The sequence below is a fragment of the Balearica regulorum genome, chromosome W (assembly GCF_011004875.1).
Source record: "Balearica regulorum gibbericeps isolate bBalReg1 chromosome W, bBalReg1.pri, whole genome shotgun sequence".
In the NCBI taxonomy this organism is placed as follows: Eukaryota; Metazoa; Chordata; class Aves; order Gruiformes; family Gruidae; genus Balearica; species Balearica regulorum.
The window spans coordinates 28,123,666-28,146,895 of NC_046219.1; the positions used below are offsets into that span (position 1 = coordinate 28,123,666).

The window sequence follows — 23,230 nt, forward strand, 5'->3', positions numbered from 1 at the left end:
CCATTGCTGTATAATGTTTACAAGTGCTGGAAACAATAACTTTTTCCACCTAGAAAGTAGACAACTACTAAAACTCATCACAGCAAATAAGTCCATGTAATTGACCCTATTTTCCTGAATTACTAGAAATACCTTTTTAAAAAGAAAAAGCACTGCAAGCAAAGGTTAGTCGATTGACTAACATACAGATTAGTCTAAGAAGTGTACAATCACAAGATTAATAGCCTGAACCTATAAGTGGTTTTTGCACAACTTCTTACAAAAATATTTTATATGCACACTAGGCTTTATAACCTATAAAACATAACTAAGTAGTACAAGTATAAAGCAAAATTAAAGAATACTTAATGACCTTTTTCTGATATGATACAGAATTGATACCGCTTTTAATTTAAAGCAGTAATTTTGTTTGTACAACGTACTCTTTGGGCAATACACTTAAGATCAGGAAGAAAAAAAGTAACTGAATCAAGTCAAAATCCTCAAAGTACAACATAAAAATAAAATCCTTTCAATAGAAATTATACTTTATCTTATTTTAAATATAGACTTCTCTACAGAAACACAAGTTATCAGTCCAGTTTGGGGAGTTTTCTTTGATTTTTTTTTTTTTCAAGTTATAATGAGCTATAAACACCTGCAAGATTTGTGCTTCTGCTTTTAGACAGGCCATCTTTTCCTGCCACTTACTAACAGATTTCCCACAAAATACTCTTCTAATATTTTTTTTCCAGTGACACAATGACAGTACAATCCAAGCCAGTTAAGAATGTGGGCTATTTAAATATTCAATTTACTAGCTCGAGGTCACACTTCTTTCAGAAAGAAATCCTCACCATGCTCCCAACCTTTACCTGCAACACCTTCGGGTCCCTATCTCTCTTCTCCTAATCTATTAAGGACAAAACTGGCTTTTATATCATTGGTTTGTATTTTGCTGCTTTTTGATTTATGCTAAACACAGAGGGAGGAGGGGAACAGCAAAGAAAGAAGAGAATGAGGCATTCACAGGAGTGGAATCTAAACAGTTTAAGGCCTTTGGCATTGTTCAGCATTTAACCCACTGACTTCCTTTGAAAGCTTGAAAGGCATTTTCTGATAAAGTTTCATTCCTGCTAACGCAACATCTTTCAGACAGCTTCCCCTTAGGTTTGGGGAAGGAGAGGTATCGTCATTGCAGCTTTCAAAGGAGTGAATGCTGGTTTTCACTAACAAGCTACTTGGCCAAGTAATTGCAGGGCCTACAACTGCCTTGTGCATACTACCTGTCCAAACTGCGATCTACCTGCTGGTCGCTGTCTGTCAGCCTGCACCTATTTCACGTACCACATTAGCCACAGAGTCAAGATTCACAGCTTCTTTCCCACTGGGGAGGCCACGCTATTACCTCTGGGTTCCTGAGAGACTACAGAAATGGCCTGCAAAAATACTTGCAACCTCTAGCCCATGTAGCCTTGGCCTGAGCATTAAGTAAGCAGTTCACGTAAAAGGCCCTCAGAACAGCTCAATCTATTTTAAAATCTGATAGTCCTTTAAAAGAGGAGAGTGATCTGCAGAACATCCGCAGCGTTTTAAGCCCACAACCTCCCGCTCAAGTGGCAGAGACAAATCAATGCCTTTCTGAAGGCACACTGAAGATCCAGCTCCTGTCAGAATACACATTTACACTTCTCAATCTTAAAAACAAAACTGCAAGTTTCTACTTGACCTTTTACTAATACCAAAATTCCCTTGGTATGAATGAAGTCTAGAAACAAGCCCCATTTATTCAGAATCAAGATATTAGCTTGCCTTTCCAAAAGCCAAATCCTCAGCCTGGGGACAGAGACCAATTTCCTACTAATAAGGTCCACAGCAGTTTGTCACCAAAAGGCGTGCTGCTTTTCTCTTCATGCTCTCAGTTGTCTTTCACCTGCTTGTTCACTAGCAATGAAGCTCCAGAGCAGGTGGACTGACTTACTGATTTGGCAAAAGTTTGTTCTAAGGAAAATATGGGGGAAGGAGGGGGCAGAGAGGAGTAGGTTTCTTGTAAGTTAGTGTCCTGGTTTTTGGCTAGGATAGAGTTAATTTTCACAAGAAGCTGGGAGGGGACACAGCCAGGACAGGTGACCCAAACTAGCCAAAGGGGGTATTCCATACCATTACGACATCATGCTCAGCATAAAAAGGGCCTAGTACCAGCTTAGTGTGTGGTCCTGTGAGGGTTGGGTCCTGTCATTGCGTGAGCAAATTGCATTGTGCATCACCCACTTTGTATATTGTTATAAGTTTTCCTCTTCCTTTGTTGTCCTAGTAAACTATCCTTATCCCAACCCACGAGTTTTACCTTTTTCTTCCGATTCTCCTCCCCATCCCACTAGGGAGCATCGGGGGGGGGGGGGGGGGGGGGGTGAGGAGTGAGCATGGTGCTTAGCTGCTGCCTGCTAAACCATGACAGTTACCAAGATCATCCTTTCTGCAGTGAGTCAGTTAACTTGAAACCACATCCTAAGACACTAGGTAGTAGTTTCTACATAGTATAATCCCTGCAGCTGCTGAAAAGAGCGACACCTTGACTTCATAATCCAGTCCATTTGACCCTGATCTTTAACGTCAATTTGCATTACTGTGATAAGGACCTGGTCAACCTCAGATTTGTTTTTAAATAGTTAGATTTTCAGCCACACTAGTGCTCTGATACTCAGGTTTACCATATAGATCCACAAATGTTATCACAGGACTAAGAGATGAAAATGAGAAGGTTCACTGATTTTAGTGACTATGAGCTTCCCTTACACTGAACTGGCCGTGCACCCATAGCCGGATAGAATAACTAATAACTTTTTCCACCTAAAAGGTAGGCGACTACTATAGGATTTGTTACCAACCAATGGATTTGTGTGGCGCACGTGGGTTCGAATCGCATCCTTGTTGCTCACTTCTTTTAAATATGAATCAGCAGCTTCTTCCATAAGATCAGAAGTAAGATCAGTCCTCCTACTCTGCCTGGGAAACTGCCCGCTGGAGACTGGAGAGGCAGTTTTCCTGGAAGAATCCCCTTTTGTGATTGCTTTTCCTTGCAATTCATCTACCTGTGCCTCTAGGTTTGAAGTAGGTTTTCCATTCCACTTCCTCATGTCCTCTCAGTGGTCACGCAGGTAAAACCACAGGGTGCCTCACAGAATCACAGAATCACAGAACGGTAGGGGTTGGAAGGGACCTCTGGAGATCATCTAGTCCAACCCCCCTGCTAAAGCAGGTTCACCTAGAGCATGTTGCACAGGATCGTGTCCAGGTGGGTTTAGAATATCTCCAGAGAAGGAGACTCCACAACCTCTCTGGGCAACCTGTTCCAGTGCCCTGTCACCCTCAAAGTGAAGAAGTTTTTACTCGTATTCAGGTGGAACTTCCTGTGTTCCAGTTTGTGCCTGTTGCCCCTTGTCCTGTCGCTGGGCACCATTAAAAAGAGTCTGGCCCCATCCTCTTGACATCCACCCTTTAGATATTTATAAGCATTGATCAGATCCCCTCTCAGTCTACTCTTCTCCAGGCTAAACAGACCCAGCTCTCTCAGCCTTTCCTCCTAAGAGAGATGCTCCAGTCCCCTAATCATCCTTGTAGCCCTCTGCTGGACTCTCTCCAGTAGTTCCTTGTCTTTCTTGAACTGGGGAGCCCAGAACTAGAGTCTCCAGTACTCCAGATGTGGCCTCACTAGGGCAGAGTAGCGGGGGGGGGGAGGATAACCTCCCTTGACCTGCTGGCCATGCCACACTCTTCTGAACCCACCCCAGGATACCATTGGCCTTCTTGGCCACAAGGGCGCACTGCTGGCTCATGGAGAGCTTGTTGTCCACCAGGACTCCCAGGTCCTTCTCTGCAGTGCTGCTTCCCAGCAGGTCAACCCCCAACCTGTACTGGTGCTTGGGGTTATTCCTCCCTAGGTGCAGGACCCTACACTTGCCCTTGTTGAATTTCATTTGGTTCCTCTCCACCCAACTCTCTAGCCTGTCCAGATCCTGCTGAATGGCAGCACAGCCTTCTGGTGTGTTAGCCGCTCCTCCCAGTGTGCCTCGTGGTGTATACCTTCTATACCCTCTCTCTTGAGCAGAAGAACGCTTTTTCCTAATAGTTGAGATACTGGTCTGTACAAGTGGGGAATTAGACGTAACCTCTTGGAGTTGCCAGACCTTCTGGGCCAGTTTCTTCAACAGGATTTTTTTTTTATTTTTTCAGACAGTCTTTCCACAGCTGAGACACAGGCCTGTAGGGAGGAAGAGATTTTCTTCATGTTGCTGGAGTTGGACAGACGCTTCATCCACTGTTGGTTCCTCTTCGCCTTTCCAGTCTATTACTGCCAGTGAGTTGGCGTACGCTAGTGGTGCACTCTTTACAAACCTCCGCCACATGAGTCGGGTACATTGGACTTCATCTGGATCTATGGGTAACTGCACGTTGTCCGGGTCATAATAAACCATCTCCCGCACAGCTAATTCCCTCAGGTACTGGATACCCCTCTCCATGGTGGTCCACTTGCCTGGGTAACATACATCATCTTCACTGAAGGGATACCTTTCTCTCATGCCTGACAAGAGTCACCTCCAGAGGCCGAGGGCTTGTGTCTTTTTCCCAATCGCCTTGTCAGTGACCCCTTCCCTAGACAGGGATCTCAGCTTCTTGGCTTCTCTACCCTCTAAGTCCAGGCTACTGGCCCAGCTATCTGAGCATGTCATCAGCCAGGTGACAAGTTGCTTGCCTAATCTTTTTGTATATCTCGCAGCTCACTCTGGGATAGGGATTGGATGGTTATTTCTGGTTCTGTCTCTTCCTCTTCTTCTCATAATGGCCCTGTTTCATCATCCTTTACTAAACAAGTTGACTTTTGTGTCCATTTCTTCTTCTGTATAGGGATGACTGATACTGGTATGGGTTGGTTCTCTGGTTCAGCTGCAGTGCCTGTTGCTGAGACTGGAATAGCCGAAAGAGTGGTCAGGCATTGGAACAGGCTGCCCAGAGAGGTGGTAGAGTCACCATCCCTGGAGGCATTCAAAAAACGTGTAGACGTGGCACTTTGGGACATGGTTTAGTAGGCATGGTGGTGTTGGGTGGACGGTTGGACTTGATGATCTTAGAGGTCTTTTCCAACCTTAATGATTCTATGATTCTATGAAGCCACCCCTTTAGCCCCCTCGCTACCAAAACCTTGCCACACAAACCTAATATACACCCTCAAAAGGCATTTTAGAAAATCACTAACAAAAATAATGCCTACTAACTACCTGGCTTTTCAATCACATTAACCTTTTGGAATTATTTTTTTTGCGGTTAAGCTGCCCCTTTAGTTGCTCAGCAAAGATCCTCGTGTCATCAGAAACTACATCCTTTTTGCGCTACCACATTACGCTCTACAAAGTAGGAGAGGGATAGTTGCTCAATGCTATCCATGTTTCCTTGTATTAGGATGTGAAAGACTTTTTGTACAGCATCATCTTCATCGTGCCCTTGTGGAACACGTGCCCTTTGGCCATCTCAGGAAGTCCATCAGGTCATCGGAAGTAGTGATGTCTATGAAGTTGCGTACCAGCACGTGACGGCTCTTGTCCCTTATTTCTGGCTGGCCCAGATAGTGCAAATGCCAGGGCATCCTCCTTTTATCTATGGACAGCTATGCCTACAACATGAAGGGGCTGGCTTGATGCCCTTTCAGGAGTGTCCTGGTTTCAGCAGGGATAGAGTTAATTTTCTTCCTAGCAGCTGGTATAGTGCTATGTTTTGGATTTAGGATGAGAATAATGTTGATAACACACTGATGGTTTTAGTTGTTGCCAAGCAGTCAAGGACTTTTCAGCTTCTGATATTGCCCTGCCAGCGCGAAGACATGAGGCACCCAAGAAGCTGGGAGGGGACACAGCCAGGACAGCTGACCTAAACTGACCAAAGGCATATTCCACACCATATGACATCATGCTCCAGATATAACTGGAAGGTGGTCCAGGAGGCAGGGAAGCTCGAGTTCTTGCTGAGCATCAACTTCGGGTGGTAAGAAATTGTGCTGTTCATTAGTTGTTTTGTATATTCTTTTAGTAGTAGTATTATTATTAATATTGTTATTATCCTTTTCTGTCCTATTAAACTGTCTTTATCTCAACCCATGATTTTTTTTTGTTTGTTTTTTTCCTTTTTCAGTTCTCTCCCCCATCCCATTGGCAGAGGGAAGTGAGCGAACGACCGTGTGGTTGTTTTAGCTGCCTGTTGGGTTAAACCATGACAGTCCTTTTGGTGCCCAATGTGAGGCTCGAAGGTTTGAGATAACGATAGCTCTGACCAAAGCGTGTTAAAACAAATTAGTTGTAAGCATTCATTATATTAGTTTATTAGTTGCTGGACACAATGTTGTATTATTTGTTTGCATGGCTGTCTCCTGTAAGTCCTTACTTGTATTATGTATTCCCTACAGTGCCATTTATCTTCTCTGGGAGCTGCATGAGAAGGTTCCTTTTGCTGCATTGTGTACTACTCGCTTATGATAAGATAACATTATTGGCCATGAGAATGATTTGTTATGTGTATTCAGCATTGCTGTCACTTCCGTACCTCGTGTGCTGTCTCCTGGGAATTATTAGTAATCACACTTTTCTTCCATGGAGAAACAATCTATGGGGGAGACAGGGGGGGAACACTTTCACCTTCACCTTCCCTTTCTCCCTCAGGCTAGTTAGAACAGCTCTTGAGAATTTTGAATACCCTTGGGATGTTCAGAGCAGCATGTTCTTATTGCTAGGTCTCCTGAATGTGTTTCGGTTCCTGTTCAGGGTTAAACAACTATTTAAAAATATCACCCAGAGATCTGCCCCGAGGCTGGATAGTTATGAGTGGCCGGGTGTGTGGGATAGCATGGGCAAATGCCTAGGACGGTGGGCACCTCCGATGTTTTGGAACTTCATCCCTGAACAAGAGTAGAATCCTGAAAAACTAGTAGAATATTTGGAAAAGGTATGCTGTCACCCTGGCAATTCCAGAGAGATGCAAATCACTGCAATGCATTGGGACCCGGCTCATGCCTACTGAGCTCTGTTCAACACTGTGCAGTACCCTCAAAGGGAAGAGAAAGTCTCTGGATCTGATTACAAAATGACAGGCACTGCAACTACTCCAACCCCTGCAACAAGTACTGCAGCCATTCCAACCCCCGTGACAGGGATTGTGGCTACTCCAACCCTGGTGACAGGCACTGCAGCTGAACCAAAAAACCAACCCGTGCTGGTATCAATCACCCCTATACGTAAGAAGAAATACACACCAAAAAAAATCAACTCAGTAAGGGATGATGATGAACCTGGATCATCACGAGAACAGGAGGAAGAGGCAGAACCAGAGGTAATCACCCAATCCCTTTCCCTGAGTGAGCTGCGAGATATGCAGAAAGATTTCAGCCACCTTCCAGGTGAGCACATCATTACCTGGCTGCTCTGATGCTGGGATAATGGGGCCAGTAGCCTGGAATTAGAGGGTAGGGAGGCTAAGCAGCTAGGATCCCTGTCCAGGGAAGGGGGCATTGACAAGGCAATTGGGAAAAAGACACAAGCCCTCAGCTTCTGGAGGCAACTTCTTTCAGACATGAGGGAAAGGTATCCCTTCAGTGAAGATGATGTATGTCATTCAGGCAAGTGGACCACCATGGAGGGAGGTATCCAGTACCTGAGGGAATTAGCCATGGAGGAGATGGCTTATTATGACTCAGACAATGCGTAGTTACGCGCAGATCCTGATGAAGTCCAGTACACAGGACCCATGTACGGAATGCACCATCGTTGTATGCTAACTCATGGGCAGTAATGGACTGGGAAGACAAAGAGGAGCCAACAGTGGATAAAATGGCTAGCTGACTCCGGCAATATGAAGAAAGTCTCTCTTCCTCCCTCGTCTCGGCTGTGGAGAAACTGTCCCGGGAATTCCAGCAATTCAGAGAGGATATAACCTACTCCCCACCTGTACGGACCAGTATCTCACCTATGAGGAGTAAGCATTCCTCTGCTCAAGAGAGAGGAGATAGAGGGTACACACCATGAGGCACCCTGTGGTTTTACCTTCATGACCATGGAGACGACATGAGGAAGTGGGATGGAAAACCTACCTCGACCGTAGAGGCACAACTATGTAATCTGCAAGTAAAAGCAATTACAAAAGGGGATTCTTCCAGGAAAAATGTCGCTCCAGTTTCCAGTGGGCAGTTCCCCAGACAGAGTAGAAGGGCTGATCGTACTTCTGATCCACTTGAAGGGATTTCTAAGTCATTTTTACGAGAACTGAGTAGCAAATACGATGAGCAGGATTAGAAGGGTCCTGCCTCCAGCCAGGTGGAGGAGAGGGACAGCTGGGTTTATTGGACTGTGTGGAACCGATGCCCTGGCACATCAGATCCGCAAGAGTATAAGGCTCTGGTGGACACGGGTTCACAGTGTTCCCTAAGTCCATGAAGCTATGAAGGGGCAGAACCCATCTGTATTTCTGGAGTGACAGGGGGATCCCAACAGCTAACTGTACTGGAAGCTGAAGTAAGCCTAACTGGGAATGAGTGGCAAAAGCACCCCTGTGTGAATGGCTCCATGCATCCTGGGCATAGACTACCTCAGGAAAGGGTATTTCAAGGGACCCAAAAGGCTACTGGTGGGCTTTTGGAATAGCTGCCTTGGAGACGGGGGAAATGGAACAGCTGTCTACCTTGCCCAGTCTATCGGAGGACCCTTCTGTTGTGGGGTTGCTCAGGGTCAAAGAACAACACGTGCCGATCGCTACCACAACAGTGCGCCGGCGGCACTATCACACCAACCGAGACGCCCTGATTCCCATCCATAAGCTGATTCGTCAACTGGAGAGCCAAGGAGTCATCAGCTAGACTTGCTCACCCTTTAACAGTCCCATATGGCCAGTGCGGAAGTCCAATGGAGCGTGGAGGCTGACGGTAGACTATCGTGGCCTGAATGAAGTCACGCCGCCGATGAGTGCTGCCGTGCCGGACATGCTGGAACTTCAATATGAACTGGAGTCAAAGGCAGCCAAGTGGTATGCCACAACTGATATAGCTAATGCGTTTTTCTCGATCCCTGTGGCAGCAGAGTGCAGGCCACGGTTTGCTTTCACTTGGAGGGGCATCCAGTACACCTGGAATCGACTGCCCCAGGGGTGGAAACACAGCCCCACTATTTGCCATGGACTGATCCAGACTGCACTGGAAAAGGGTGAAGCCCCAGAGCACCTGCACTACATTGATGACATCATCGTATGGGGCAACACAGCAGAAGAAGGTTTTGAGAAAGGGAAGAATATAGTCCAAATCCTTCTGAAAGCTGGTTTCGCCATAAAACAAAGTAAGGTCAAGGGACCTGCACAGGAGATCCAGTTTTTAGGAATAAAATGGCAAGATGGACGCCATCAGATCCCAATGGATGTGATCAACAAAATAGCAGCTATGTCTCCACCGACTAGTAAAAAGGAAACACAAGCTTTCTTAGGCATTGGGGGGTTCTGGAGGATGCATATTCCAAATTACAATCTGATTGTAAGCCCTCTTTATGGAGTGACCTGGAAGAATGATTTCAAATGAGGCCCTGAGCAACAGCAAGCTTTTGAACAAATTAAACAGGAAATTGTCCATGTGGTAGCCCTTGGGCCAGTCCGGGCAGGACCAGATGTGCCAAATGTGCTCTATACCGCAGCTGGGGAGAATGGCCCTACATGGAGTCTCTGGCAGAAAGCACCAGGGGGCACTCGAGGTCGACCCCTGGGGTTTTAGAGTCAGGGATACAGAGGATCCAAGGCCCGCTACACTCCAACGGAAAAGGAGATATTGGCAGCCTATGAAGGGTTTCAAGAGGCTTCGGAGGTGATTGGTACTGAAGCACAGCTCCTCTGAGCACCCTGATTGCCAGTGCTGGGCTGGATGTTCAAAGGAAGGGTTCCCTCTACACATCATGCAACTGATGCTACGTGGAGTAAGTGGGTCGCACTGGTCACACGACAGGCTCAAATAGGAAACCCCAATCGTCCAGGAATTCTGGAAATGATCACAGACTGGCCAGATTTCCGAATATCGCCAGAGGCAGAGGTGATGCGTGCTAAAGAGGCCCCACCATATCATAAACTACCAGTGTTTTGGCTTTGTGTGGCAAGGTTTTGGTAGCGAGGGGGCTACAGTGGTGGCTTCTTGCTAGAAGCTTCCCCTAGGTCCAACAAAGCCAGTACCAGCCGGCTCCAAGATGAACCTGCCGCTGGCCGAGGCCAAGCCAATCAGCAACGGTGGTAGCACCTCTGTGATAACATATTTAAGAAGGAAAAATAAAAAGCAACTAGTGGCAGCTTTTACAGCCACAGAGAGGAGTGAGAAGATGTGAGAAACTCTGCAGACACCAAGGTCAGTGAAGAAGGAGGGGGAGGAGGTGCTCCAGGCGCCAGAGCAGACATCCCCCTGCAGCCCATGGTGAAGACCATGGTGAGGCAGGCTGTCCCCCTGCAGCCCATGGAGGATGATGGGGAGCAGAGATTCCACCTGCAGCCCGTGGAGGACCCCACGCTGGAGCAGGTGGAGGCACCTGAAGGAGGCTGTGACCCCATGGGAAGCCTGCGCTGGAGCAAGCTCCTGGCAGGACCTGTGGACTCGTGGAGAGAGGACCCCATGCTGGAGCAGGTTTTCTGGCAGGACTTGTGACCCTGTGGAAGAGACCCACACTGGAGCAGTTTGTGAAGAACTGTAGCCCGTGGGAAGGACTCACATTGGAGAAGTTCATGGAGGACTGTCTCCCGTGGGAGCAACCCCATGCTGGAGCAGGGGCAGAGTGTGAGTTGTCCTCCCCCTGAGGAGGAAGGAGTGGCAGAGACAACATGTGACAAACTGACCACAACCCCCACTCCCCGTTCCCCTGTGCCGCTTGAGGGGAGTAGGTAGAGAATTCAGGAGTAAAGTTGATCCCAGGAAGAAGGGAGGGGTTGGGGGAGGTGTTTTAAGATTTGGTTTTATTTCTCATTGCTCTACTCTGTTTTGCTTGGTAATAAATTAGATTAATTTTTTACTAAGTTGAATGTGTTTTGCCTGTGACGGTAATTGGTGAGTGATCTCTCCCTGTCCTATATCTCGACCCAAGAGCCTTTCATTATGTTTTCTCTCCCCTGTCCAGTTGAGGAGGGGGAGTGATAGAGCGGCTTTGGTGGGCACCTAGCCTCCAGCCAGGGTTAACCCACCACAACCAGAAAATGAGAAGCAATATGCCCTGTTCACTGATGGTCCTGTCGCATTTTGGGAAAGCATCGGAGGTGGAAGGCTGCTGTATGGAGTCCTGCACAACAAGTTTCAGAAGCTGCTGAAGGAGAAGGTGAATCGAGCCTGTTTGCAGAGGTGAAAGCCATGCAACTAGCTTTAGATATTCCTGATTGAGAAAAGTGGCCAATGCTGTACCTCTACACTGACTCATGGACAGTGGCCAATGCCCTGTGGGGGTGGTTACAGCACTGGAAGCGGAGCAACTGGCAACGCAGATGCAAACCCATCTGGGCTGCCCCACTATGACGAGATATTGCTGCCCGGCTAGAGAAGCTGGTTGTAAAGGTACGTCATGTAGATGCCCACGTACCCAAGAGTCGGGCCACTGAGGAACACCAGAACAACCAGCAGGTGGATCAGGCTGCTAACATTAAATTGACTCAGGTAGATATGTACTGGAAACATAGAGGTGAATTATTTCTAGCTCGGTGGGCCCATGACACCTCAGGCCATCAAGGAAGAGATGCGACATATAGATGGGCTCGTGCTCGAGGGGTGGACTTTGCCATGGACGCTATTGCACAGGTCATCCATGAATGTGAAATGCGTGCTGCAATCAAGCAAGACAAGTGGTCAAAGCCTCTTTGGTATGGAGGACGATGGCTAAAATATAAATATGGGGAGGCCTGGCAGATTCATTACATCACGCTCCCACAAACCCACCAAGGCAAGCGCCATGTGCTTACAACGGTGGAAGCAACCACTGCATGGCTGGAAACATATCCCGTGCCCCATGACACTGCCCGGAACACTATCCTGAGTCTTGAAAAACAAGTCTTGTGGCGACATGGCACCCCAGAGAGAACTGAGTCAGACAACGGGACTCATTTTTGGAACAACCTCATAGACACCTGGGCCAAAGAGCATGGCATTGAGTGGGTGTATCACATCCCCTTTCATGCACCAGCCTCTGGGAAAATCAAATGATACAATGGACTGCTAAAGACTACCCTGAGAGCAATGGGTGGTGGGACCCTCAAACACTGGGATACACATTTAGCAAAGGCCACCTGGTTAGCCAGCACTAGGGGATCTACCAATCGAGCTGGCCCTGCCCAATCAAAACTTTTAGGTACTGTAGAAGGGGTAAAGCCCCCGTAGTGCACATGAAGAATATGTTAGGGGAGACAGTCTGGATTACTCCTTCTCTGGGCAAAGGCAAACCCATCCATAGGATTGCTTTTGCTCAAGGACCTGGGTGCACTTGGTGGGTAATGCGGAAGGATTTGATTTTCCATGAGAATAGCCAATGATTTTAGTTGTACGATGCTAATTGCTATATGATAATGCATGTCATCATTATTATAATTGCTATATGCCATAGTAACAGTATTACAGTAAAAATTGTCCAGATTAATGAAGAATGTACTTTGATGAAACCGAGCAAGACGCAGAGGTGATGAAACCAGAACTGGCTTCAGCAAGAAGCGCCCAGCAACTTTCTTGAGATTGACATCTTCAGCCTGCACACCATGAGCATGAACCACAACAGATCCATCAGCTACAAGATCCGGATGCAGCATGCAACAATCCAACATCACGCACCATCTCCCCTGTCCTGAGAGACTGTTATGAGAGATGGAGCCTTAAGTCATTGGACTAAAGGAACTCAATGGACATTTTGTGGATATTTATGGACATTTTATAGACTTTTCACAGCGGTGGTCCATTGATTAAGGGAATGATATCTGTGTGCATATATCAAAAGACAGGAAAAGTGGTGGTGATTAATTACAGTGCATTGGAAAGTGTGGGACCTGGACATGACGTAGATGATATAGAATAAGGGGTGGATACTGTCCTGGTTTTGTCAGGGATAGAGTTAATTTTCTTCCTAGCAGCTGGTATAGTGCTATGTTTTGGATTTAGGATGAGAATAATGTTGATAACACACTGATGTTTTTAGTTGTGGCTAAGCAGTCAAGGACTTTTCAGCTTCTCATACTGGCCTGCCAATGAGAAGGCAGGGAGCGCCCAAGAAGCTGGGAGGGGACACAGCCAGGACAGCTGACCCAAACTGACCAAAGGGATATTCCATGCCATATGACGTCATGCTCCAGATATAACTGGGGGGTGGGCCGGGAGGCAGGGCAGCTAGGGGTCTTGCTGAGCATCAAGTGGTGAGAAATTGTGCTGTACATCACTTGTTTTGTATATTTTATTTATTATTATTATCATTATCTTCCTTTTCTGCCCTATTAAACTGTCTTAATCTCAACCCATGATTTTTTTTTTTTTATTTTTTTTTTCTATTTTCAGTTCTCTCCCCCATCCCACTAGGAGGAGGGGAGTGAGCAAACAGCTGTGTGGTTGTTTTAGCTGCTTGCCAGGTTAAACACTTGCCCTTTGGCCACAAACTCCTGGTCGATGCGAAAGCCCATCTCCATCAGGAAGTCTGTCGGGTCATCTAAAGTATGCAGTTGCATACCAGCACGTGACGGTTCTTGTCCCTTATTTCTGGCTGGCCCAGATAGCACAAATGCCAGGGCATCCCCTTTTTATCTATGGATGGCTGTGCCTGCAGCACAAAGGGGCTGGGTTGCTACCCCTTCAGGAAGAACACCATCTCGTCGTCCAGAAAGTTCTCCAGCTCCATGTTGTCACACAGACTGTGCAGCCAGTGCAGCAAGCTCTCCAGGCTCTGATCCAAAATGCTTCTTGTGGTGGGCAGAAACAGAATGTCAATTACCCTGTCTCCTCCCGGGTCACTGGGGCTTTCTCCACAGCGTGGCCTCGGGTAATCACAGCACCCCACCCCGCTTCACCCCACCGGCTTATACCACCTTTGTCCGACTTTTTTCCCTCGCTCGAAGATCCCTGGTCTTTAGGATCAGCTCTTTAGCCGGCGGCTGAGATGACGGTGATCTCGCAGCAGCAGTTGCTCTCCTTAGTGGTGGGAGGGAGCTGCCTGCCGGCCTGCAGCCCGCCTGCCGCTTATGTTGGAGCAGGTACTCCATCATGTTGATGGTGCCGCTCGTGATGGGCATCATGGTAACAGGGGGCGTCTCCATAGTGTGATCTGCTGCACGCAGCCCCGGGCGGAGGGCCTGAATGCAGGCAGCGGAGCGAGCGGCGCGGCTGCGCCACCCTGTGGCCTGGCGGTGCCGCACAGGCCCTGCCCGCTCAGGCGCGGTGGTGTGCGTGGTGCCTTCGTCGGGCTGGGAGCAGGGGGGTGAAGGTCGCCCTTCCCGCTGGGGGCCGCCCCGGGTGGACTGAGGGCCGCGCGGAGTCACGGTGGCGGGCCGCCTTGCGCAGCTGTTGGGGACGTCTCACCTTAACGCGGGTGGTCTCGGCAGTGGGGCGGAGGGGAGTGGGGGGCCGGCGGACGGGACCGGCCGTGTGAAAGTAACCGCTATTTTAGTCGACCTGTGGGCTGGAGCCAGTCGGTCTGCTGGAGCAGTCATTGCTTTACTTGTATGTACAGTGCAGTGTCTCCCCTCTGGTTTCTTATGCAGTGAAAGGTAAAAAAAACTGTGCAAAATCTTTGTCAGGAATATCCCAGTTTATTCCTTGTGTAGGATAACAAGTTGTTAGTAGGGGTGAAATGGGAATCATTCACCAGTTTGGAAAGGCAGAAATCCAGCCTGTTGAGGTTCTCATCTGAATGGTGCAGGTTTTGCACCCTTGTTTCTAGATGGAAAAGCCTCCATTTTGAAAAAGAGGCAGAAATGTCCAGTATGTACCAGTTAAATTTGGTATTGCAGTTCCCAAACCTGGAATTATTTAGATTATTTTTTTTCCCTTAGCTATTTTTGTAACAAGCCTTTATGCTGCATCGAAAGTAAACAGTATGTCTGTCTTTCCTTTATCAGTATCCCCACACAGTGGTGGTGTCCCCTGCCTCCCTCAAATAAATTATATAAAATATTAGCATAAGTCAAACACCTCCAAATGAGACATTGCATAAGCATACTCTCCCAGCATAGTAATAATTTGTTTAAAAGTCCTGATATATCAGAGCTAGCTTGGAGTATAGCCATGCAGTTGAACTGGAATGACTTAAGGGGCACAGTACAATCCAGCAGGGACCTGACTGTTGCTGAAGCTGGAACCACATCCCAGGTAGCTGCCATAGTATGTACACATTGCATGTGCTTACCTAATTGTAGAGAAGAGTCCTGTGTTGAAATAAAGGAAGAAAATAGTCAACAAAAGGTTTGGGTAATGGTTTAAAAGTTTCCTTATGCTTCTAAGAGAAAAAATTAGGTTTTCTTTTGTATACAGATCAGCTTTAGTTAATGTGACCATAATGCAGTTAGAAGGAATCTGTATTGAGTAAGATAGCTAGGAAAAGTAAAAATGAGTCAAAAATGCACTTTAGCATTTCACAAGGGGTAGTTTCTAAGGCTTCACTTCTTTCTCTGGTGATACAGATAATCTCTTTTGCTTAGTTGAGGTGCATGATAGCATTACTACAGATGCTTGAAAAAAGATAGAAGAGGGTGTCTACTTTTCTGTTTTGAAATGAAAATTCTTTGAAATACCCTAGTTGCAGCTAAGTAGTTCTGCCCCGTAGTCTGAGGTGCTACGCAGTAGTGCAAGGCAGAAAACAAATGTTACCCTAAGCTGGGCAAACTCCCCGTAGGACTGGACAAAATAGGTGAGCAAAAGTGGCTTACACACACACACCACCACCACCCCCCCCCGCCCCAGATCAGCCCCAAATCCCCTCACCAGTCATGTAAAAGGCAGCGACGACACAGCCCTGAAGCTACTGAGCTGCTTGGCACCTTGGGCTTGGAGACTCTATAGTGAGTGCACCTGCATAACTTAAAGGTATCTTAAAAAGAACTTTTTTCTGCACTTCTTGAAGATAAGACGCAGCAGACACAAAAGACATTTGGTCAGACAGGTGGAGAGAAATAGAGATTGAAATGGAAGGTAAATGCATTCTTTCCAGCCACTTAAGTTCTGTTCAACTTCATTTAAAACCATTCTTATACATCTGTCTATGTCAGGGAAACTGGATGCATGTGTGGGGTCAGGCCTTTAACTCATCTCTGTATCACAACATTTCAAGTGCACAGAGCAGAGCCCTCCCTGCAGAGCTCCTGCAGGGAAATGTTTGGTGAAATGTGAGATCCAGCCATGTTTACACATTGAAATAGCATGGACAGTACAGAGGGTCAGTTAGATATAAACTGTATGTAAAGTTTTTTTCTTCCTTGTTATTAAAACTTGGAATTATTTTTTTTCCTGCTCATCTCACAGGCTTTGGGTCCAAATCCGCATTTTTGTCACCTTTATTGATCAAAATTGCTTTCGGACTAAGTGTACAGCGCTCTCCATTCACTGGTGGTGAATTAATAGCAAAAAGCCTACCACCCCACAAATCTCCATGCAAGCTTGTTGAAATGAATCACTCCAGTTAGTTACATAATAGGCAATTTATATGATTTGCATAATTTACATTTTTAAAGTTGCTGACAGATTTTTCAATGCTCAGATTACTCATTAAGTGATTTTGTTTTTGTAGGTAACTCAAGGACATTGGATTGTTCTTAGGTATTTCACCACAAACAATGACGTGTCGGTAGCTAAGAGACTGTCTTAAAGGGGCTACATAAACTTACAGCATAAAGAGAGAAGACAGTAAACATCAGGTAATTGATGACATCAGCCTCAGTATAATGCAAATTATGATTTATTCTTCTCTACCTTGCAAAGCAGGAAAATTTTTCAAGCGTGTCCTGGTTTCGGCTGGGATAGAGTTAATTTTCTTCCTAGTAGCTGGTATAGCGCTGTGTTTGGGGTTTAGTATGAAAACAATGTTGATAACACACTAATGTTTTAGTTGTTGCTAAGCAGTGTTTACAATTAAGTCAAGGACTTTTCAGCGAGGGGGCATGAGCCTTCTGCAGGAGGTGCACAAGAAGGTGTGAGGAGGCCCAGCCAGGACAGCCGACCCAAACTGGACAAAGGGATATTCCATGCCATATGACGTCATGCTCAGTATATAAGCTGGGAGTAGTTGGCCGTGGAGGGCCGTGGCTCAGGAACTAGCTGGGCATCATTCAGCGGGTTGTGAGCAATTGTGCTGTGCATCATTTGTTTTGTATATTCTTTTATCATCATTATTATTATTCTCTTCCTTTTCCATCCTATAAAACTGTTTTTATCTCAACCCACGAGTTTTACTTTTGTTTGCAATTCTCTCTCTCCCATCCCACTGAGGGGTAGTGAGCTAAGGGTTGTGTGGTTGTTTTAGCTGCCTGCTGGTTTAAACAACAACAAAGTGAGATAGTTTAATGAGCTGTTGGCCTCACTCCTGGTGGCTTCCAGACGTGGCCCTGTTCTTAAACTTGTATTACCAAACAAAATCCCTAAAGTTGCGTGTAGTTTTCTACACTATGTGACTGTGTCCTCTGGATTTTACATGACTGTTTTCATGTGCTTTGTTAAATATCAGAAGAAGCTGCTGTGAGAACATTTATTTAGTGAGTGTCCAACTCTTTAGACACTCAGGAGCACATCTGAAATGCTTTTACACCAACACACATGGTATGAGAAACAAGTAGAATTAACTGGAAGCGTTGATCAGTTCCCAGAGCTATGATATTATCTGTATTAGTGAGACTTGGTGGAATGACTCCCACGACTGGAGTGCTGGGATGGAGGGCTACAGGCTCTTCAGGAGGGATAGGCAGGGCAGGCAAGGTGGAGGAGTTGCACTGTATGTAAGGGACAGGTTTGATTGTACAGCCCTTACAGTTAGTGATGATGTGGTTGAGAGTCTCTGGGTAAGGATTAGGGGAATGGAAAACAAAGGAGATGTTGTAGTGGGTGTCTACTATTGATCGCCCAGCCAGGATGTAAGCACTGATGAGTTATTCTATAGGCAATTAGGAGAAATTTCTGGATAGGTAGCCCTTCTCCTTTATGGGAGATTACAACTTCCCAGACATCAACTAGGACTATCACACTGCTGTGACGAGCAGGTCTTGGAAATTCTTGAACTTTGTGGAAGATAACTTCTTGACACAAGTACTCAGGGAGCTAACTAGGAAAGATGCCCTCCTAGACTTGCTATTTGTGAACGGAGAAGGACTTGTGGGAGATGTGATGGTAGGTGGCTGTCCTGGCTTCAGCTGAGAGGGTTAATTTTCTTCATAGTAGCTAGTATGGGGCTATGTTTTGGATTTGTGCTGGAAACAGTGTTGATAGTATAGAGATGTTTTTGTTATACGGACCTATTGTTGTTGAGCAGTGCTTACACCGAGCCAAGGCCTTTTCTGCTTCTCGCACTGCCCTGCCAGCGGGATGGCTGGGGGTGCACAAGAAGTTGGGAGGAGACACAGACAGGACAGGTGACCCCAACTGGCCAAAGGGATATTCCATACCATATGACATCATGCTCAGTTTATAAGGAGCTTGGGGGAAGAGGAAGGGAGGGGCAGCGGCGTTTGGAGTGATGGCGTTTGTCTTCCCAAGTAACTGATACACGTAACAGAGCCCTGCTTTCCTGGGGATGGCTGAACACCTGCCTGCCCATGGGAAGTGGTGAATGAATTCCTTGCTTTGCTTGTGCACGTGGCTTTTGCTTTCCCTATTAAACTGTCTTTATCTCAACCCACAAGTTTTCTCACTTTAACTTTTCCAATTCTCTCCCCCATCCCGCTGTGGGGGGAGTGAGCGAGTGGCTGCGTGGTGCTCAGCTACCGGCTGGGGTAAAACCATGACAGTGGCTGCCTTGGCCATAGTGATCATGAAATGGTTGAGTGTAAAATTTTCAGTGTAATGAGAAAAAAGGACAGCAGAGTTTCTACCTGTTTCAAGAGAGCAAACTTTAAGCTATTCAGGGAGCCACTTAGCAGAGTACCCTGGAAATCTGCTCTTGAGGGCTTATGAGTCCATGAGCTCTGGTCAGTCTTTAAGAATCGCCTTTTAGAAGCACAGGAGCAGGCAATGCCATTGTGTCAAAAGTCAAGCAAGTGGGGCAGAAGACCAGCTTGGCTGAACAGGGGAAATCCTCTTGGAACTCAGGAGGAAAAAGAAATTGTATGATCTCTGGAAGCAAAGTCAGGCTTTGCAGGAAGATTACAGAGCCACGGTTTGTATATGCAGGGAGAAGACACAAAAGGCCAAAGCTCAATTAGAGTTGAAACTGGCCAGTGCTGTGGGCAGGGACACCCTCCAATAGACCACGTTGCCCAAAGCCCCATCCAACCTGGCCTTAAACACTTCCAGGGAGGGGGCCTCCACAACCTCTTCGGGCAACCTCACCACCCTCACAGTAAAGAATTTCTTTCTAACATCTAATCTAAATCGACCCTCCTTCAGCTTAAAGCCATTACCCCTTGTCCTGTCACTACACTCCCTGATAAACAGTCCCTGAACATCTTTCCTGTAGGCCCCCTTCAGGTACTGGAAGGCTGCAATTAGGTCTCCCCGGAGCCGCCTTTTCTCCAGGCTGAACAATCCCAACTCTCTCAGCCTGTCCTCATAGGAGAGGTGCTCCATCTCTCCAGTCATCTTCGTGGCCCTCCTCTGGACTCTCTCCAACAGCTCCATGTCTCTCCTGTACTGGGGCCCCCAGAGCTGGACGCAGTACTCCAGGTGGGGTCTCGCAACAGCGGAGTAGAGGGGCAGGATCACCTCCCTTGACCTGCTGGTCACACCTGTTTTGATGCAGCCCAGGACATGGTTGGCTTTCTGGGCTGCAAGCGCATGCTGCCAGCTCATGATGGATCCCTCAACCTGCCTAAATCCAAATTATATGATGTTCCTCTTGGCGAGTTGTGACTAAAGTCACGGGGTGGATAATGTGGGGTGCCGGACTTATCCAGGCTTCTTGGTGCCGAATACAGGGCCATTATGACCCAGCAGAAGGGGCCCTGGGGGAGTCCAGCTTGGGCGAGAGCAGGGATTGAGCAACTTGCTTATCTTGCACTGATAAGCACTGGACCTGAACAGGGGCAGGAGATGAGCAATTTGTTCATCTTAACAAGATGCGGCGCCTGACGGGTCTGCTCCTTAATCAACTAAGTGACGCCTGGGGTGAGGGGGAGCCTTCACAGCTTGACGTTACTTTGGTAAAACTAAACAGACCACCGCTCCTCTGTACTGAACGCCTTTGTTCTCCACCACTTCCCCCCCCCAGCCCCGATCAACTGCACAACAAGCCTTGTTAAGGGCCAATCGACACACAATACCTGACTTAGTCCCACCTCGCCAAAAGTATAAATCTGGCATTTAGAATCCTCTTTTCTGAGGACGAGAACTCCAACTATCCGGACGGGTCGACGGGCCTGGACCTCTCTCCTCCCCAAGCAGGGACGCCTCTTTGGTAAGACTTGCGCCTCCGATTATGTTGGATGTTACCTCGGGAAAACTATCATTAACAAAAGCGCTGAACTATTAACTTGAGCTCAAAATCGTTGCAGTTAGTGCATTTATCAACGGCAATTCCGAACTTTTATATCTGTCGCTTCAATAAATTACCTATTTTTTCTTTTCAACTTTGTGAAACTGTTTCAGTGAAAGTCCTTGGTGGGGCTCTGACAGGCAAACGTTGACTCTGATAAGTGGCTACACACATAACCCTTTAGACATAAACCGTTGACCAAGTCTGGGACTAAGACTGGACCTAGCCGCACCCAGGCTCCTCTCTGAGAAGGAGTTTAGAAAGCAAGGGGGTCCTTTCTGAACCTTGTGACTCAACGGGAGGGCCTCCCTCAGCCACATATCAGACTTGTACCCTTTCACGCGACAGAGGGTAATTGACGTTCTGTTTCTGCCCACCGCAAGAAGCATTTTGGATCAGAGCCTGGAGAGCTTGCTGCACTGGCTGCACAGTCTGTGTGACAACATGGAGCTGGAGAACTTTCTGGACGACGAGATGGTGTTCTTCCTGAAGGGGTAGCAACCCAGCCCCTTTGTGCTGCAGGCACAGCCATCCATAGATAAAAAGGGGATGCCCTGGCATTTGTGCTATCTGGGCCAGCCAGAAATAAGGGACAAGAACCGTCACGTGCTGGTATGCAACTGCATACTTTAGATGACCCGACAGACTTCCTGATGGAGATGGGCTTTCGCATCGACCAGGAGTTTGTGGCCAAAGGGCAAGTGTTTAACCTGGCAAGCAGCTAAAACAACCACACAGCTGTTTGCTCACTCCCCTCCTCCTAGTGGGATGGGGGAGAGAACTGAAAATAGAAAAAAAAAATAAAAAAAAAAAAATCATGGGTTGAGATTAAGACAGTTTAATAGGGCAGAAAAGGAAGATAATGATAATAATAATAAATAAAATATACAAAACAAGTGATGTACAGCACAATTTCTCACCACTTGATGCTCAGCAAGACCCCTAGCTGCCCTGCCTCCCGGCCCACCCCCCAGTTATATCTGGAGCATGACGTCATATGGCATGGAATATCCCTTTGGTCAGTTTGGGTCAGCTGTCCTGGCTGTGTCCCCTCCCAGCTTCTTGGGCGCTCCCTGCCTTCTCATTGGCAGGCCAGTATGAGAAGCTGAAAAGTCCTTGACTGCTTAGCCACAACTAAAAACATCAGTGTGTTATCAACATTATTCTCATCCTAAATCCAAAACATAGCACTATACCAGCTGCTAGGAAGAAAATTAACTCTATCCCTGACAAAACCAGGACAGTATCCACCCCTTATTCTATATCATCTACGTCATGTCCAGGTCCCACACTTTCCAATGCACTGTAATTAATCACCACCACTTTTCCTGTCTTTTGATATATGCACACAGATATCATTCCCTTAATCAATGGACCACCGCTGTGAAAAGTCTATAAAATGTCCATAAATATCCACAAAATGTCCATTGAGTTCCTTTAGTCCAATGACTTAAGGCTCCATCTCTCATAACAGTCTCTCAGGACAGGGGAGATGGTGCGTGATGTTGGATTGTTGCATGCTGCATCCGGATCTTGTAGCTGATGGATCTGTTGTGGTTCATGCTCATGGTGTGCAGGCTGAAGATGTCAATCTCAAGAAAGTTGCTGGGCGCTTCTTGCTGAAGCCAGTTCTGGTTTCATCACCTCTGCGTCTTGCTCGGTTTCATCAAAGTACATTCTTCATTAATCTGGACAATTTTTACTGTAATACTGTTACTATGGCATATAGCAATTATAATAATGATGACATGCATTATCATATAGCAATTAGCATCGTACAACTAAAATCATTGGCTATTCTCATGGAAAATCAAATCCTTCCGCATTACCCACCAAGTGCACCCAGGTCCTTGAGCAAAAGCAATCCTATGGATGGGTTTGCCTTTGCCCAGAGAAGGAGTAATCCAGACTGTCTCCCCTAACATATTCTTCATGTGCACTACGGGGGCTTTACCCCTTCTACAGTACCTAAAAGTTTTGATTGGGCAGGGCCAGCTCGATTGGTAGATCCCCTAGTGCTGGCTAACCAGGTGGCCTTTGCTAAATGTGTATCCCAGTGTTTGAGGGTCCCACCACCCATTGCTCTCAGGGTAGTCTTTAGCAGTCCATTGTATCATTTGATTTTCCCAGAGGCTGGTGCATGAAAGGGGATGTGATACACCCACTCAATGCCATGCTCTTTGGCCCAGGTGTCTATGAGGTTGTTCCAAAAATGAGTCCCGTTGTCTGACTCAGTTCTCTCTGGGGTGCCATGTCGCCACAAGACTTGTTTTTCAAGACTCAGGATAGTGTTCCGGGCAGTGTCATGGGGCACGGGATATGTTTCCAGCCATGCAGTGGTTGCTTCCACCGTTGTAAGCACATGGCGCTTGCCTTGGTGGGTTTGTGGGAGCGTGATGTAATGAATCTGCCAGGCCTCCCCATATTTATATTTTAGCCATCGTCCTCCATACCAAAGAGGCTTTGACCACTTGTCTTGCTTGATTGCAGCACGCATTTCACATTCATGGATGACCTGTGCAATAGCGTCCATGGCAAAGTCCACCCCTCGAGCACGAGCCCATCTATATGTCGCA

The 23,230-nt window shown here is 46.9% G+C and overlaps 1 protein-coding gene across 1 annotated transcript in view; it reads left to right on the forward strand.

Moving 5' to 3' along the window:
- LOC142599156 (3-hydroxy-3-methylglutaryl-coenzyme A reductase-like) overlaps positions 1-23,230 on the forward strand; it is a 695,832-nt gene that overhangs the window by 29,246 nt on the left and 643,356 nt on the right. The window lies entirely within an intron of this gene.